The sequence below is a fragment of the Bos indicus x Bos taurus genome, chromosome 21, assembly GCF_003369695.1.
Source record: "Bos indicus x Bos taurus breed Angus x Brahman F1 hybrid chromosome 21, Bos_hybrid_MaternalHap_v2.0, whole genome shotgun sequence".
In the NCBI taxonomy this organism is placed as follows: Eukaryota; Metazoa; Chordata; class Mammalia; order Artiodactyla; family Bovidae; genus Bos; species Bos indicus x Bos taurus.
The window spans coordinates 2,272,139-2,286,381 of record NC_040096.1 but is presented as its reverse complement, the minus strand read 5'-3'; the positions used below and the strand labels follow the sequence as shown (position 1 = coordinate 2,286,381).

Here is a 14,243-nt window from a genome sequence, read left to right as displayed (position 1 = left end):
CCTGAAGTCTCACCCATACTTGATTTAGATGATATTTAGGTTAGATTTGGAAATTAGAGTTGATTTTGAAATGAGTTAAGACTTTTGAGTCTTTTGGGGATGGAATGAAGGTATTTACATGTTAGAAGGAGATGAATTTAGGGGCTCCAGATGAAGGCTCAGATGGTAAAGCATCTTCCTGCAGTGCAGAAGACCTGGTTGAGGAGGATCCCCTGGAGAAGGGAATGGCAGCCCACTCCAGTATTCTTTCCTGGAGAATTCCATGGACAGATGATCCTGGCAGGCTAAAGTCCATGGGGTCACAAAGAGTAGGACACGACTGAGCAACTAAACACACAGCACAGATGGTGGAATGTAATAGATTGAATTGTGTACCCTCAAAATCAGTATGCTGAAATTCTAACCCCCAGTATTTCAGAATGTGACTGTATTTATAAACAAGATCTTTAAAGGTGTAATTAGGTTAAATGAGGTCATTTGAGTTGAGCCTAATCTAGTCTGACTGTTATCTCTCTAAGAAGATAAAATCTGGGCCCACCAGGGATGCACATACACAAAGAAAAGAGAGTTGGAAGACATAGAAAGAATCTAGCTACCTGAAAGTCAAACAAAGAGGCCTCAGGCTAAACCAAACAGATTGACACCTTTCTTTATTTCTAGACACCAGAATTATGGGAAATAAACTCCTGCTATTTAAGCCATCCAATCTGTGGCATTTTGTTATCCAACTCTAGCAAACTAGTGTAAGTGGCCATAAGGAGAGCAGCCCCAATGTCCTACTATAGGCTATTAGGGCCAGAGAAACCAATTCACACCTTATTTTCAAAGAACTGTGGTTGTGAGCTTACTTGTCTTGTGACAGCCTGAAAGTTCACTGCAGGGGCTTGCCTTTGTTTTACCCGACTCAGAGCAGACCCCTGGCTGGGGAAGCTTCCAGGTGGTTTCTGCTGGAAACACTTCAAGACATAGTATTTGCTGCAGCAACCTGGGGGCAAGTAACAGCAGTTGGGACAAACAGTTGGCAGACTGAATATGGTTGAAAGGGAGAGATTGGGAAAAGAGATTCATGGAAAATGAAGACTTTTAAAAGATCCTGCTTATACTGAAGAATTGAAAAAGCCAGGCAATATCCAAGGGAAAAATCATGCCCAGAAAAGACCTGAGAAAATACTAAGCTTTTACCCCTTTTCCTACCCAAGTAGGAAGTGAAGGCTAAGGCAGAGTTGTAAATGGCCTGGCTAAGTGTTGGAGAAAATACCACGTACAGAGCCAAACCTGGGAACGTTTTTGTAAAGTTCTTTTTTTCTCCTTTTTAAAAAAATTTTTTTTAATTTCCTTTAAAATTTAACTTCTTTTATACAAAGAATTTGAGGAAATAAAAAAAAGACACTAGCTCACCATGGAATTAATAGAATCCAGAATTCAAGGGCCACAATTGATAAATAATATAGATTTTCAAAAATGGATCAGAAAAATCACTAAACAAGCAAACAATATACAAAAAGTAGCAAGTGCTAAGATGGGGGAATCATATGATTGCCAGAATAAACATATTACAGTACTAAAAATGTCCAGTTTTCAAAAAGAATTACATGGGCCATTCACAGAAAAAATTAATAGAAATTATCTTTGAAGAAGCCCAGCCATTAGACTTAGCAGACAAATATTTTTAATCAACTCTCTTAAATATGCTCAGAATTAAAGAAAATTAAACACAAATAATTAAGGGAAACCAAGAGAATTAAATCTCTCCAAACAGAGAATCAATAAAACATGGATATTATAAAAAGGGACTAAATAGTAATTCTGGAGCTTAAATGTCCAATTAATGAAATAAAAAATTCACTAGAGGAATTCAAGCAGATTTGAGTACCAAAAGAAAGAACTAGTGAACTTGAAAAAATAGATCAGTTTATACTATCCAGTCTGAGAGGTAGAAAAAGAAAAGGGTGAAGAAAATAAACAGAGCCTGAGACTTGTGTATGTCATAACCAAGTGGAATTTACCCCAGGTTTGTGAAGGTGGATAAACATACGAAAATCAATCACATAATAAAGCACATTAATAAAATAAAGAAAATATATGATAATCTCAATTGACATGGAAAATAATCTCACACTATCCAATCCCTTTTTCTTGTAAAAACTGTAAAAAAAAAAAAAAAAACACACCTAGGAATAGAAGGAAACTCACTTAAATATTAACAAAAACCCACAGCCAACATTATATTTAATGGTGAAAGACTGGAGGTTATTCTCAAAATGAGAAAAAAAGACAAGGATGGCTGCTTTTACCATTTCTATTCTATTTTGTACTGGAAGTTCTAGGCAAGGAAAAAAAATTAAAATTTCCAAATTGGAAAGTAAGAAGTAAAAGTATCTCTATTCGTACATGGCATAAATATATGTAGAAAATCTTTAAAAACCTATTAGAGATAATAAATGAATTCAACAAATTTGTAAACAAGTAGATCAACATACATTGTATCAGTTATATTTATAAATCTGCAATAAACAATGTGAAAGTAAAATTAATGGAAAAATTTTATTTAAATAGCACCAAATAGGATAAAATTTAATCCCTGAAATTTAATCCAGGAAGTACAAGACTGAATATTGCTTAATATTGCTTAAAGAAAGTATAGAAGACCTAAATAAAGACATGCATTGAGAGCCTTAATATTGTTTAAGTGTCAGTACTACCCAAAGTGATCTATAGATTTAATGTAATTGCTCTGAAAATCCCAACTATAATTTTTTTTGCATAAATGGAAACACCAGTCTTGGAATTCACATGAAATCACAAAAGACTCCCAAATAGGAAAAATAACCTAGAAAAAAATTTGGAGGATACTCACTTCCCATTTTCAAAACTTACAATAAAGCTACAGTAATCAGAATAGTGTGGTACTGGAATAAAAATAGATACATTATCAATAGAATGGAATTTACAGTCTGAGATAATCCCATACACTGTCAGTTGATTTTTGACAAATGTGACAGACCATTCAATTCAGAAAAACATTCTCTTCAAGAAATGATGCCACGTGTAAAAGAATAAAGCTGAACCCCTTGGCTTACAGTATACACCACAATCAACTCAAAATGGATCACCAACTGAAATGTATGAGCTAAAACTGTAAAATTCTCAGAAGAAAATGTGGAAAATTCTTCATGACATTGACTTGGGCAGAAGCACAGCAACAAAAGGAAAAAAAAGAAATTGACTCATCAAAATTAAAAATTGTGCATTAAAGGCCACTGTAACAAAAGTGAAAATACATTTCATAGAATGGGAGAAATAATATGCAAATTATAGATCTAGTAAGGGTTTAGTTTTCCGAATATATTTTTAAAAAACCTTTAAAATTCAATGCAAAAAGACAAACAACCTAACTTTTTATATGGGCAAAGGACTGAAAAGACATTTCTCCAAATAAGGTATACATATGAACAACAAGCACATTAAAAGATGTTCAGCATCCTTTGTCACTGGGAAATGCAAATCAAAACCATTCCCTTCTCCAGGGGATCTTTCTGACCCCAGGGGTCGAACCGTGGCTCTTTTGCATTGCTGGCAGATTCTTTACTGTCTGAGCCACCAGGGACGCCCTGAATTACTATATAACCTGGCAATTACACTAACAGATATACACCAGAGAAAGAGAAAGTGAAAGTGAAGTCACTCAGTTGTGTCCGACTCTTTGAGACCCCATGGACTCCTCAGTCCATGGAATTTTCCAGGCAAGAGTACTGGGGTGGGTTGCCATTTCCTTCTCCAGGGGATCTTCCCAACCCAGGGATCGAACCCAGGTCTCCCGCACTGCAGGCAGACACTTTACCATCTGAGCCACCAAGGAAAGAGGTATTCAAACAACTTCTACACAATTGTTTTTAACAGCAGTATTCACAACACCCAATAGGTGGCGTGCGTGCGTGCATGCATGCTGTCTCTTCAGTCTTGTCCAGCTCTTTGGGACCCCATGAACTGTAGCCCACCAGGCCCCTCTGCCCATGGGATTCTCCGGGCAAGAATACTGGAGTGGGTTGCCATGCCCTTCTCCAGGGGACTTGCCTGAGCCAGAGATTGAACCCTTGTCTTATGTTTCCTGTGCTGGCAGGGAGGTTCTTTACCACTAGTGCCACCTGGGAAACCCACCAATAGGTGGACACAACCCAAAAGCCCATCAAATGATACATGGATAAACAAAATGTCATTCAGCCATTCAATGGCATATTTTTGAGTCATACAAAGAAATAAAAGTATTGACAAATGCTACCACATAAATGAAAATCAAAAACATTATGCTAAGTGAGTAAAGTCAAGCACAAAGCTCAGATCGTGTGATTATATTTGCATAAAATATTCAGAATAGGTGAATACATAAAGACAGAAAGCAGACTAGTAGTTGTCAGAGGCTGGAGGAAGGAGAAACTGAAATAGACTTTAATGGGTGTGAGGTTTCCTCTTTGGAGTGATGAAAATTTTTAAGAATTAGGCAGAGTTATGACACATGCCACATGTATATTGTTAACACTAAATATCACTGAATTGTACACTTTAAAATGATTATTTTATGTTATGTAAATTTCACCTCAATATAAGAGAAAGAGATTGGCAGAGAGGATTAAAAAACATGATTCAATAGAATGACCACTTTTTCTATTAAAAGACTTGTTATACTAATCATAAGTAGATTCCCTGGTGGCTCAGATGGTAAAGCGCCTGCCTGCAATGTGGGAGACCCGGGTTCGATCCCTGGGTTAGGAAGATCCCCTGGAGAAGGAAATAGCAACCCACTCCAGTACTCTTGCTTAGAAAATTCCATGGACGGAGGAGCCTGGTGGGCTATAGTCCATGGGGTCGCAAAGAGTCAGACATGACTGAGTGACTTCATTTCACTTCGTGAAGTGTTAGTTGCTTAGTCATATCTGACTCTTCACAACCCCATTGACTTTAGCCCACCAGGCTCCTCTGTCCATGAGATTCTCCAGGCAAGAATACTGGAGTGAGTAGCTTTTCCCTCCTCCAGAGGATCTTTCCGACCCAGGGATCAAATCAGGGTCTCCCGCATTGCAAGCAGTCTCTTTACCATTTGAGCCACCAGGGATGCTCACATTCCATTTAAAATTCTTGATCTGATCATTTTAATCTCTACCATTTCTGAGTATCATTCTAATACTTGCTTTGTCCCTTTAGACTGTATTGTTTCTGGTCTTTAGCATGCCTTATAATTTTTGTTGAAACAAAACATGATACATTGAATAATAGGATCTGAGAGAATAGGTCTTTGTGTGATGCTTTCTACTGATTTGATTAGGGGTTATGCTGTTTAATGTTTGCTGTAACTGTAGGTGTTAGAAGCGTCAGTCTCCTCTAGTGTCTTTGTTCTGGTCTCCCACATTGTTTGGGGGGTGGTTTCCTAGAAATTTTTTTCAGGTATAAGTCCGGGTCTTATCCCTCTCATGGTAATCCACTGTTGTTATACTAAAGACCTATTAATGTGATGGTATGGTATTAGGGATGAGTTTTCTATAACCTTATGATTAAGTCCCTCTGGACTGTGACTTTCAGAAAAGTGACTTAGAATATATTTTTCTTCCCTTATGGGAGACAGGGAACCAGAAGGGGCTCATGTTATCCAGTTGCACTTTCCCTAGTTCAGACAAGGCTCAGGTGAAGTAGATTCCCCAGAGGGCAGACCACTGCCATACAGAACAGACCGTTCTGAGAATATGAAGTGGAAAATAAATGGGCTCCAGGCTAAGGGGCCAGAGTTTGTCCTCTATGGACATACTCCAAAACAGCAGGCGTGAGAGAGGAGCTGAGCCCTGTCCAGATAAGAGATAAAAGACCACATGTCCCTCATTCTCAAAGTCAAGGAGAACTTCCCAATTATATGTGCACAGAAAAGCTCCTTGGAGGTCAAAAGAAAGGGGATGGCACCTCATAGTAAGTAATGCAAACCTACCTATAGACCTCTTCACTAGAATCCATTTTGGCTGAGAGAGATGCACACACGGAGGACCCTGAGCTATACCAGTAAGGGCTCAGAACCAGGCACAGCAGGATGACTGGAAAGAGAGGAGGAAGAAGAAATGCCCCTTAAAAGTGATTCTAACTTTCACAAGGGTGTGACTCCTTCTCTCTGAGCCTGCTCACGTGTCTATCCACATGTACTCTTTCCCCCCACAATAAATACTTTACCTGTTTTACTACTTTCTATCTCTATGTGGAAATTCATTTCCACACAGTTGACGAGCCAAGGCCTTGTCACTGGCCGCTGACCCCTGATGGTCTAGCGGCTATGATTCAGTGCTCTCACTGCCCTGGCCTGACTTTGTCTCTGGCCCAGAATGGAAATCCCGCTTCAAGCCACTGCAGGTGAGGCCACCTGAGATCATGTATTTCAAAATGACTGCTTTCCCCATAGACACATGGTTGCTTTACATTTAAACACAACCAGGATGAGAGGATTTTTCTGCATCTTCATTGTAAGAATCTCTTTAGGCTTTTCCAGGAAAAGCTCACAAAATTGCGGAACTCTTCTAAGACTGGGCTTTCAGTAGTTTTTAATTCTATAACTAGTCCATATTCCAGCAATTTGTCAATTATCATTTGAATGTTTCTATCAGTTGCTGGCTTCAGCGGTTTCTACTCCCAGCAAGCTATGATTCTCTGTATTTGCCTATCTCTTCAGCTTTTGCATGGTGATTTGCCTCTTAACCTCAATCCTCTGATTAGTTTAAAATAGTGACTGATATTTTTTTGTTCACATTTTTCTCATGAAGGTGCTAATGATGACTTCTCATCTCGTTATATGTCAGAAATAAAGGATTACTATTTTTTTTAATGTTTGACAGAATTCAATCACACGAATTGTAAATTATCTGTTCTGATTTATCTATTACTTGTCTAAAGGAGATCAGCCCTGGGATTTCTTTGGAAGGAATGATGCTAAAGCTGAAACTCCAGTACTTTGGCCACCTCATGTGAAGAGTTGACTCATTGGAAAAGACTCTGTTGCTGGGAGGGATTGGGGGCAGGAGGAAAAGGGGACGACAGAGGATGAGATGGCTGGATAGCATCACTGACTCGATGGACGTGAGTTTCAGTGAACTCCGGGAATTGGTGATGGACAGGGAGGCCTGGTGTGCTGTGATTCATGGGGTCGCAAAGAGTCGGACACGATTGAGGAACTGAACTGAACTGAACTGAGTTTTGGCAGTGCGTGTCTCTTAAGAAATTTGTCTCTATTATAAATTATCTAATTTTTCAAACTTTCACTTGCTCACAATATCCTTATATGATTTATTTTTTTATTGGTGTATAGTTGATTTACAATGCTGTTAGTTTCAGGTGCACAGCAAAGTGAATACATATACATATATCCACTCTTTTTCAGATTTTTTTCCCCACATAGGTTATTACAGAGTACTGAATAGAGTTCCTTGTGCTATACAGTAGATCCTTATTAGTTACCTCTTTTATGTATCATAGTGTATATATTTTAATCCCAATTTCCCAATTTTCTGTTTCCCCCTTTCCCTCCTGATAACCATCCCTGGTGGCTCAGGCAGTAAAGAGTCTGCCTGTAATGCAGGAGATGCAGGTTCGATCCCTGCACTGGGATGATCCCCTGGAGAAAGGAATGGCTACTCACTCAAGTATTCTTGCCTGAAGAATTCCATGGACAGAGGAGCATGGTGGGCTATAGTCCATGGACTTGTGAAGAATCAGACACAACTGAATGACTAACAGGGCTTCCCTGGTGGCTCTGATGGTAAAGAATCTGCCTGCAATTCATTTATATTTAAGGTAGTTATTGATATGTATGTTCCTATTGCCATTTAATTGTTTTGAGTTTGTTTTCATAGGTCTTTTTTCTTCTTTTCTTTTTTTGTTCTCTTCTCTTGTGCTGTGATCTCTATCTTTAGTGTTGTGTTTGGTTGCTTTGCCTTTTTTTTGTCTGTATCTATTGCAGTTTTTTGGTTTATGGTTACTATGAGGTTTAAACATAGGAGTTTATATGTATGCAAGGTTGTTTTAAGTTGCTGGTCTATTAATTTCAAATGCAATTCCCATTTCCTGCATGTGTATTCACTTCACAATTGCTGGGTTTCATATCATATTTGTGTATGGATGATTTCCTACTTTTACTGTATGAACTTTACCAGTGAAATTTCCCATTTGTGATTTTCTTATTTCTAGCTGTGGCCTCTTTTTTTACCCCCTCATATAGAAATTCCTTTAGCATTTGATTCAAATCTGATTTAATGGTGCTGAATTCTCTTAACTTTTGCTTACTTGTAAAACTTGATTTCTCCATCGAAACTGAATGAGCTCCTTGTTGGGTAATCTTGGTTTTCGTTTTTTTCCTTTCATCATTTTAAGTATATCCTGCCATTCCCTTCTGGCCTGCAGAGTTTCTGCTGAAAATCAGCTCATAACCTATGGGAATTCCTTTATATGTTGTTACTTTTCCCTTGTTGCATTTAATATTTTTTCTTTATATTTAATTTTTGTGTCTCAGCATATTTCTCTTTGGGTTTATCCTCTAAGGGAATCTCTGTGCTTCCTGGACTTGGGTGACTATTTCCTTTAACATGTTAGGGAAATTTTTCTCTTCAAATATTTACTCTGTCCATTTCTCTTTTTCTTCTTCTTCTGGGACCCCTATAATTTGAATGTTGGTTCATTTAATGTTGTCCTAATGGTCTCTTAAACTGCCCTCATTTATTTTCATTATTTTATCTTTATTCCATTCCATGACAGTGATTTCCATCATTCTGTCTTCCATTCTTCTGCCTCAGTTATCTTGCTATTGATTTCTTCTAGTGTATTTTTCATTTCAGTTATTGTATTGTTCACCTCTGTTTGTTCCTAAGTTCTTCTAAATCTTTGTTATACATTTCTTATATCTTCTTAATCCATGCATTTGTTCTTTTTTCCAAGATCTTACATCATCTTTATTATTACTCTGAATTCTTTTTCAGGTAGATTGCCTATCTTTTCCTCATTTAGTTGTCCTTGCAGGTTTTTATCTTGTTCCCTCATCTGCAACATATTTCTCTGTGATCTCATTTTGCCTGAATTTCTGTGTGTGTGGTCTCCTTTCTGCAGGCTGCAGGACTGTAGTTCTTCTTGCTTTTGGTTTCTGCCCCCCTCACAGGTGAGGCTGATCTAGAGGCTTATGTCATTATCCCTTTGACTGGTGGTGTGGTGACCAGCACCTGCCCTGGATGTTGAAGGGGGCCTCCACCTTGCTCTGAGGTTGTCACTGCCTTGGCAGGGGTGGGCTCTAGTACCTCCCTGTTGGTATAGAGGCCCCCAGATCTGTTTCTTAGCTGTGTTTCTGATCTAAGTTTGGGTAAGGCAGAACCTGAGCCCTCCCATTGGGAGAGAAACCATTGAGTATTCCTCCACTGGAGCTGTTTACCTGTGAGTTGCTCTGATATGTCCCTTTCACCTATTGTTGGTCTGGTGACTCTCAGGTGTCGCTTTTTCCAGGCCACTGTCACAGATCCCTTGAGGTCAGGTCCAAGCACTGCCGTAGTTGTGCGCTGGACCTACCATGGGAACTATGGAGGAAGCTCATGCTCTGGCCTAGCCCCGACATGTACTTGCCCACAAAGCCCACAACTGCAAAAGGCAAACCTGTCCCAGGGGCAGAGGGTCTTGTTGTCCTCTTGGATTTGGATCTTTTTGCAGGCATTGAATTTAGTAATCCATGAGTTGAGGTGTAACTCCGTGGTTTGTACAACCACGAGGAGAGATTTTGGCTCTTTTTGTTAGTCACATGGGCACTGGTCTCAGCTGTAGTTTCAGATCCACTTTTGTGTGTGTTCCGCCCACCAGGGTCTGTTCCAGAGGTTGCTGGAGCACATGAGCCCCTCCAGCAGGAAGGAGCAGAGATGCAATTGGAGTGAGCGGCCACCAAGGTGGTGGGGGAGGGCAGAGGCAGTGGTGGCACGGGCGTGTGAGTGGGGTCCATTGGAGCCCCCCTGAGTGCCCATGGAGGCCGGGGCCAGTGCTTGAGGAGGGAGTGCTGGTGTGCAGTGCTGCGACAGTGGCCCCAGAGCACTGCACATCACTCAGCAGTGGTGCTTGTCTTCTGCGGTGGCCTGAGCTTCTCCAAGAGTATTCCTGGTTGTGGAGCTCCGCGTTGCCATCCCCTCAGACTGTTTCCTTACAGCCAACAGCAGTCTCCTTCCTGGACCTGCTCCTCACTGTGCCCTTGCGCACACTGGCGGACAACCCATCTCAGGCTGGGGTGCGCAGGGCTGTGGCCTGGGCCATCTATGTGGGTTTCCTTCTGTCCTGCCTGCCAGTGACTGGGTGCTTCTCTCTCCCTCGAGCCCCCAAGCTTTCCTTCAGTCCCAGCTGATGGTCCTGCTGGTGAGGGGCTTCCCCAGATGCAAGGCCCTCTTCTAACTTTTGCTCTCCACCAGGGATGCAGCCCCATTCTGCTTCCTCTCTTCTTCCTTTTCCTTTCTTTTTTCTTTCATCCTATCTGATTACACAGGAATCTGTCTTGCCCCTCCCATATCTGAGGTCCTCTGCTAGAATTCAGCAGGTGCTCTGAGAGCACTTTTCCATTTGTAGATGTATTTTTGATGCATTGAAGGGAGAGACGAGCTCCATGTCCTCCTACTCCTCTGCTATCTTGTTAGGGAGTCAAGACAGCTGAGAAGTAGGACAATGTGGAGTTCATCTATATATTTTTATTTCTGTAAGGTGAGTTAGTAATTTCCTTACTTTTATTTCTGATTTTAGTAACTTGAATCTTTACTCTTTCTTTCTTTCTTGTTCAGTCTAACTAATAGTATAATAATTTGATATTTCCAAAGAATCAACTTTGGTTTTATTAATTTTCTCCATTGTTTTTCTTTTCACCATCTCTTTATTAACATGCTAATTTTTATTATTTCTTCCTTCTGCTTATTTTGGGTTAAATTTGCTGTTTTATTGTTTCTTATGGTGGAAAGTTAGGTTATTAATTTAAAATATAAGTATTTATTGTTGTAAATTTCTTTTTAAGTACTGCTTTAGTACATCCACAAAATTTTGGCATGTTGTTTCTTTATTTTTACTTATCTCAACATATTTCTAATTTCTTGTGTAATTTGTTCTTTACTTCATTGGGTTTTTAGGAGTGTTTTTTAAAATTTTCACATCATTGTGATTTTTCCCATTCCCTTCTGTTATTGGTTTATAATATATCTTTGTGGTCATAGATTATGAGTTGTATGATTTCAATTTTTAATCATTAATTGAGGTGGTTTATATGGCTTAACATATGGTTTTTCTGGAGAATATTTGATTTGCACTTGAGAAGAATGTATATTGTACTATTTTGGGGTGATGTATTCTGCAGCTGTCTGTTAGATGCTATTAAGTTTTTAATTTTTTCTTCAGTTTGCCTAGTTGATCTATCATTTTTTCTATGGAGGTATAATTGATAAAATTTTTATGTTTATATAACTTTTATATAAAACTTTATATTAATAATATATTTTATATATGAAACCAACATGATGTTTTCATATATGTATGCAGTGTGAAATGACTACCACAATTAATTAATGCATCCATAACTTCATATTGTTATCTTTTGTTTTTTTGCTGTGGTGAATACACTTAGATCTCTTCTCCTAGCAAGTTTCAAGTATACAATAGAGTATAAACTGTCACCACATTGTGACTTAGTTTCCCAGAACTTATTCATCTTATAACTCAACAAAGTACCCTTTGAACAACATTTTCCCACTTTATCCACCTATTAGCATTGGTAACCACCAATGCCATTCTCTGGTTCTATGAGTTTGACATTTTAGAGTCCACATAAAAGTAAAATTATACAATTTTTGTCTTTCATTTTCTGGCTTATTTCATGTAACATAATGTCCTCAAGGCTTATTCATGTTGTCACAAATGACAGGGTGTCCTTTCTTTCTATGGCTGAATATATACATATATATATAATTTTCTTTATTCATGAACAATTCACCTGATGAACATTTAGATTGTTTCCATATCTTGGCTATTGTGAATAATGCTACAGTGAACATGGGAATGCTGATATCATTTTGAAACCCTGATTTCAGTTCTTTTGGATATATGCCAAGTAGTGGGATTGCTGAATTGTATGATACTTCTTTTAAGGAGCCTCTACACCATAATGGCTATACCATTTCACATTTCCATCAATACCAATAGAGTATAAGCATTACAATTTCCCCCACAACATCACTAAATTTATTATATTTTGTCTTTTTTATGAAAGCCATCGAAACATATTATAGTGATATCTCATTGCAGTTTTTTACTTTACTTATTTGGGTGCCCCAGGTCTTAGTTGGGGTATATAGGACCTAGCTCCCTGACCAGGGATTGAACTCTGGCCCCTGCATTGGGAGTGCAGAGTCTTAGCCACTGGACCACCAGGGAAATCCCTCATTGCAGTTGTAATTTGCATTTTCATTTTCATGATGATTCATGGTGTTGAGCACCATTTTATGTACCTGTATATAAAAGGTGTATGTATGTCTTCTTTGAAAAAAATGAAACAAAGCAATGGACAAAGAATCTCAAAAATATACAAGCAACTCCTGCAGCTCAATTCCAGAAAAATAAGCAACCCAATCAAAAAGCGGGCCAAAGAACTAAACAGACATTTGTCCAAAGAAGACATACAGATGGCTAACACACACATGAAAAGATGCTCAACATCACTCACTATCAGAGAAATGCAAATCAAAACCACAATGAGGTACCATTTTACGCCAGTCAGAATGACTGCTATACAAAAGTCTACAAGCAATAAATGCTGGAGAGGGTGTGCAGAAAAGGGAACCCTCTTATACTGTTGGTGGGAATGCAAACTAGTACAGCCACTATGGAGAACAGTGTGGAGATTCCTTAAAAAACTGGAAATAGACCTGCCATATGACCCAGAAATCCCACTGCTGGGCATACACACTGAGGAAACCCCAATGTTCATCGCGGCACTGTTTATAATAGCGAGGACATGGAAGCAACCTAGATGTCCATCAGCAGACGAATGGATAAGAAAGCCATGGTACATATACACAACGGAATATTACTCAGCCATTAAAAAGAATACATTTGAATCAGTTCTAATGAGGTGGATGAAACTGGAGCCTATTATACAGAGTGAAGTAAGCCAGAAAGAAAAACACCAATACAGTATACTAATGCGCATATATGGAATTTAGAAAAATGGTAATGATAACCCTGTATGTGAGACAGCAAAAAAGACAGATGTATAGAACAGTCTTTTGGACTCTGTGGAAGAGGGAGGGCAGGACGATATGGGAGAATGGCATTGAAACATGTAAATTATCATATGTGAAACGAATCACCAGTCCAGGTTCAATGCATGAGACAGGGAGCTCGGAGCTGGTGCACTGGGAGGACCCAGGGATGGGATGGGGAGGCAGGTGGGAGGGGGATTCAGGATGGGGAACACATGTACACCCATGGCGGATTCATGTCAATGTATGGCAAAACCAATACAATATTATAAAGTAAAAAATAAATAAATAAAACTGAAAAATTTTTTTTAAATTAAAAAAAGAAAAAAGTGTCTAAGCAAGTCCTTTGCTAATTTTAAAATCATATTATTATTTGCATTTTGAGTTGTATGAGTTCCTTAGATATTTTGAATGTATGAAAACTTGCCAAAAAACAAACAAATACACAAAAACCAACAAAAATAGATGGCTTGCAATATTTACTTTCACTTTATAGGTTCTTTTTACTCTGTTATTTGTTTCCTGTGCTGTGCAGAAGATTTTAGTTTGATATAATTCCACTTAAAAACTTTTTCTCTTGTGTCTTTTGGTTTTGGAGTCATATCCAATAAATCATTGCCAAGACCAATGTCAAAGGGCATTTTTCTGTTTTCTTCTAGGAGTTTCATGGATGGAAACCTTATGTTTGTCTATAGTACATTTTGAGTGGTTTTTTAAAAATATAGTATAAGAATTCAATTTTCTTGTTTTATATACATAGATAGCTAATTTTTTTTAACACCATTTATTAAAGAGACAATCCTTTTTTCATCGTCTATTCTTCATGCCCTGGTCATAGGTTAGCTAGTCATATATGTGTGAATGTATTTCTTGGCTCTCCATTAGTGTCTGTTTTTATGCCAATGCCATACTATTACAGCTTTGTAATATAGTTTGATACCAGGAGGTGGGATATCTTCCCCTTTG

The 14,243-nt window shown here is 38.6% G+C and overlaps 1 long non-coding RNA gene across 4 annotated transcripts in view; it reads right to left on the bottom strand.

The window, feature by feature from the left end:
• LOC113879504 overlaps nucleotides 1–14,243 on the bottom strand; it is a 139,920-nt gene that overhangs the window by 62,880 nt on the left and 62,797 nt on the right. Inside the window, exon 7 of one of the 4 annotated variants that reach the window (XR_003507344.1) lies at nucleotides 5,818–6,074. The exons of the other annotated variants lie outside the window; for them this stretch is intronic. This is a non-coding gene — a long non-coding RNA (uncharacterized LOC113879504). Of the gene's footprint in view, nucleotides 1–5,817; nucleotides 6,075–14,243 lie in introns of those variants that run through there. 4 annotated transcript variants of the gene reach the window in all.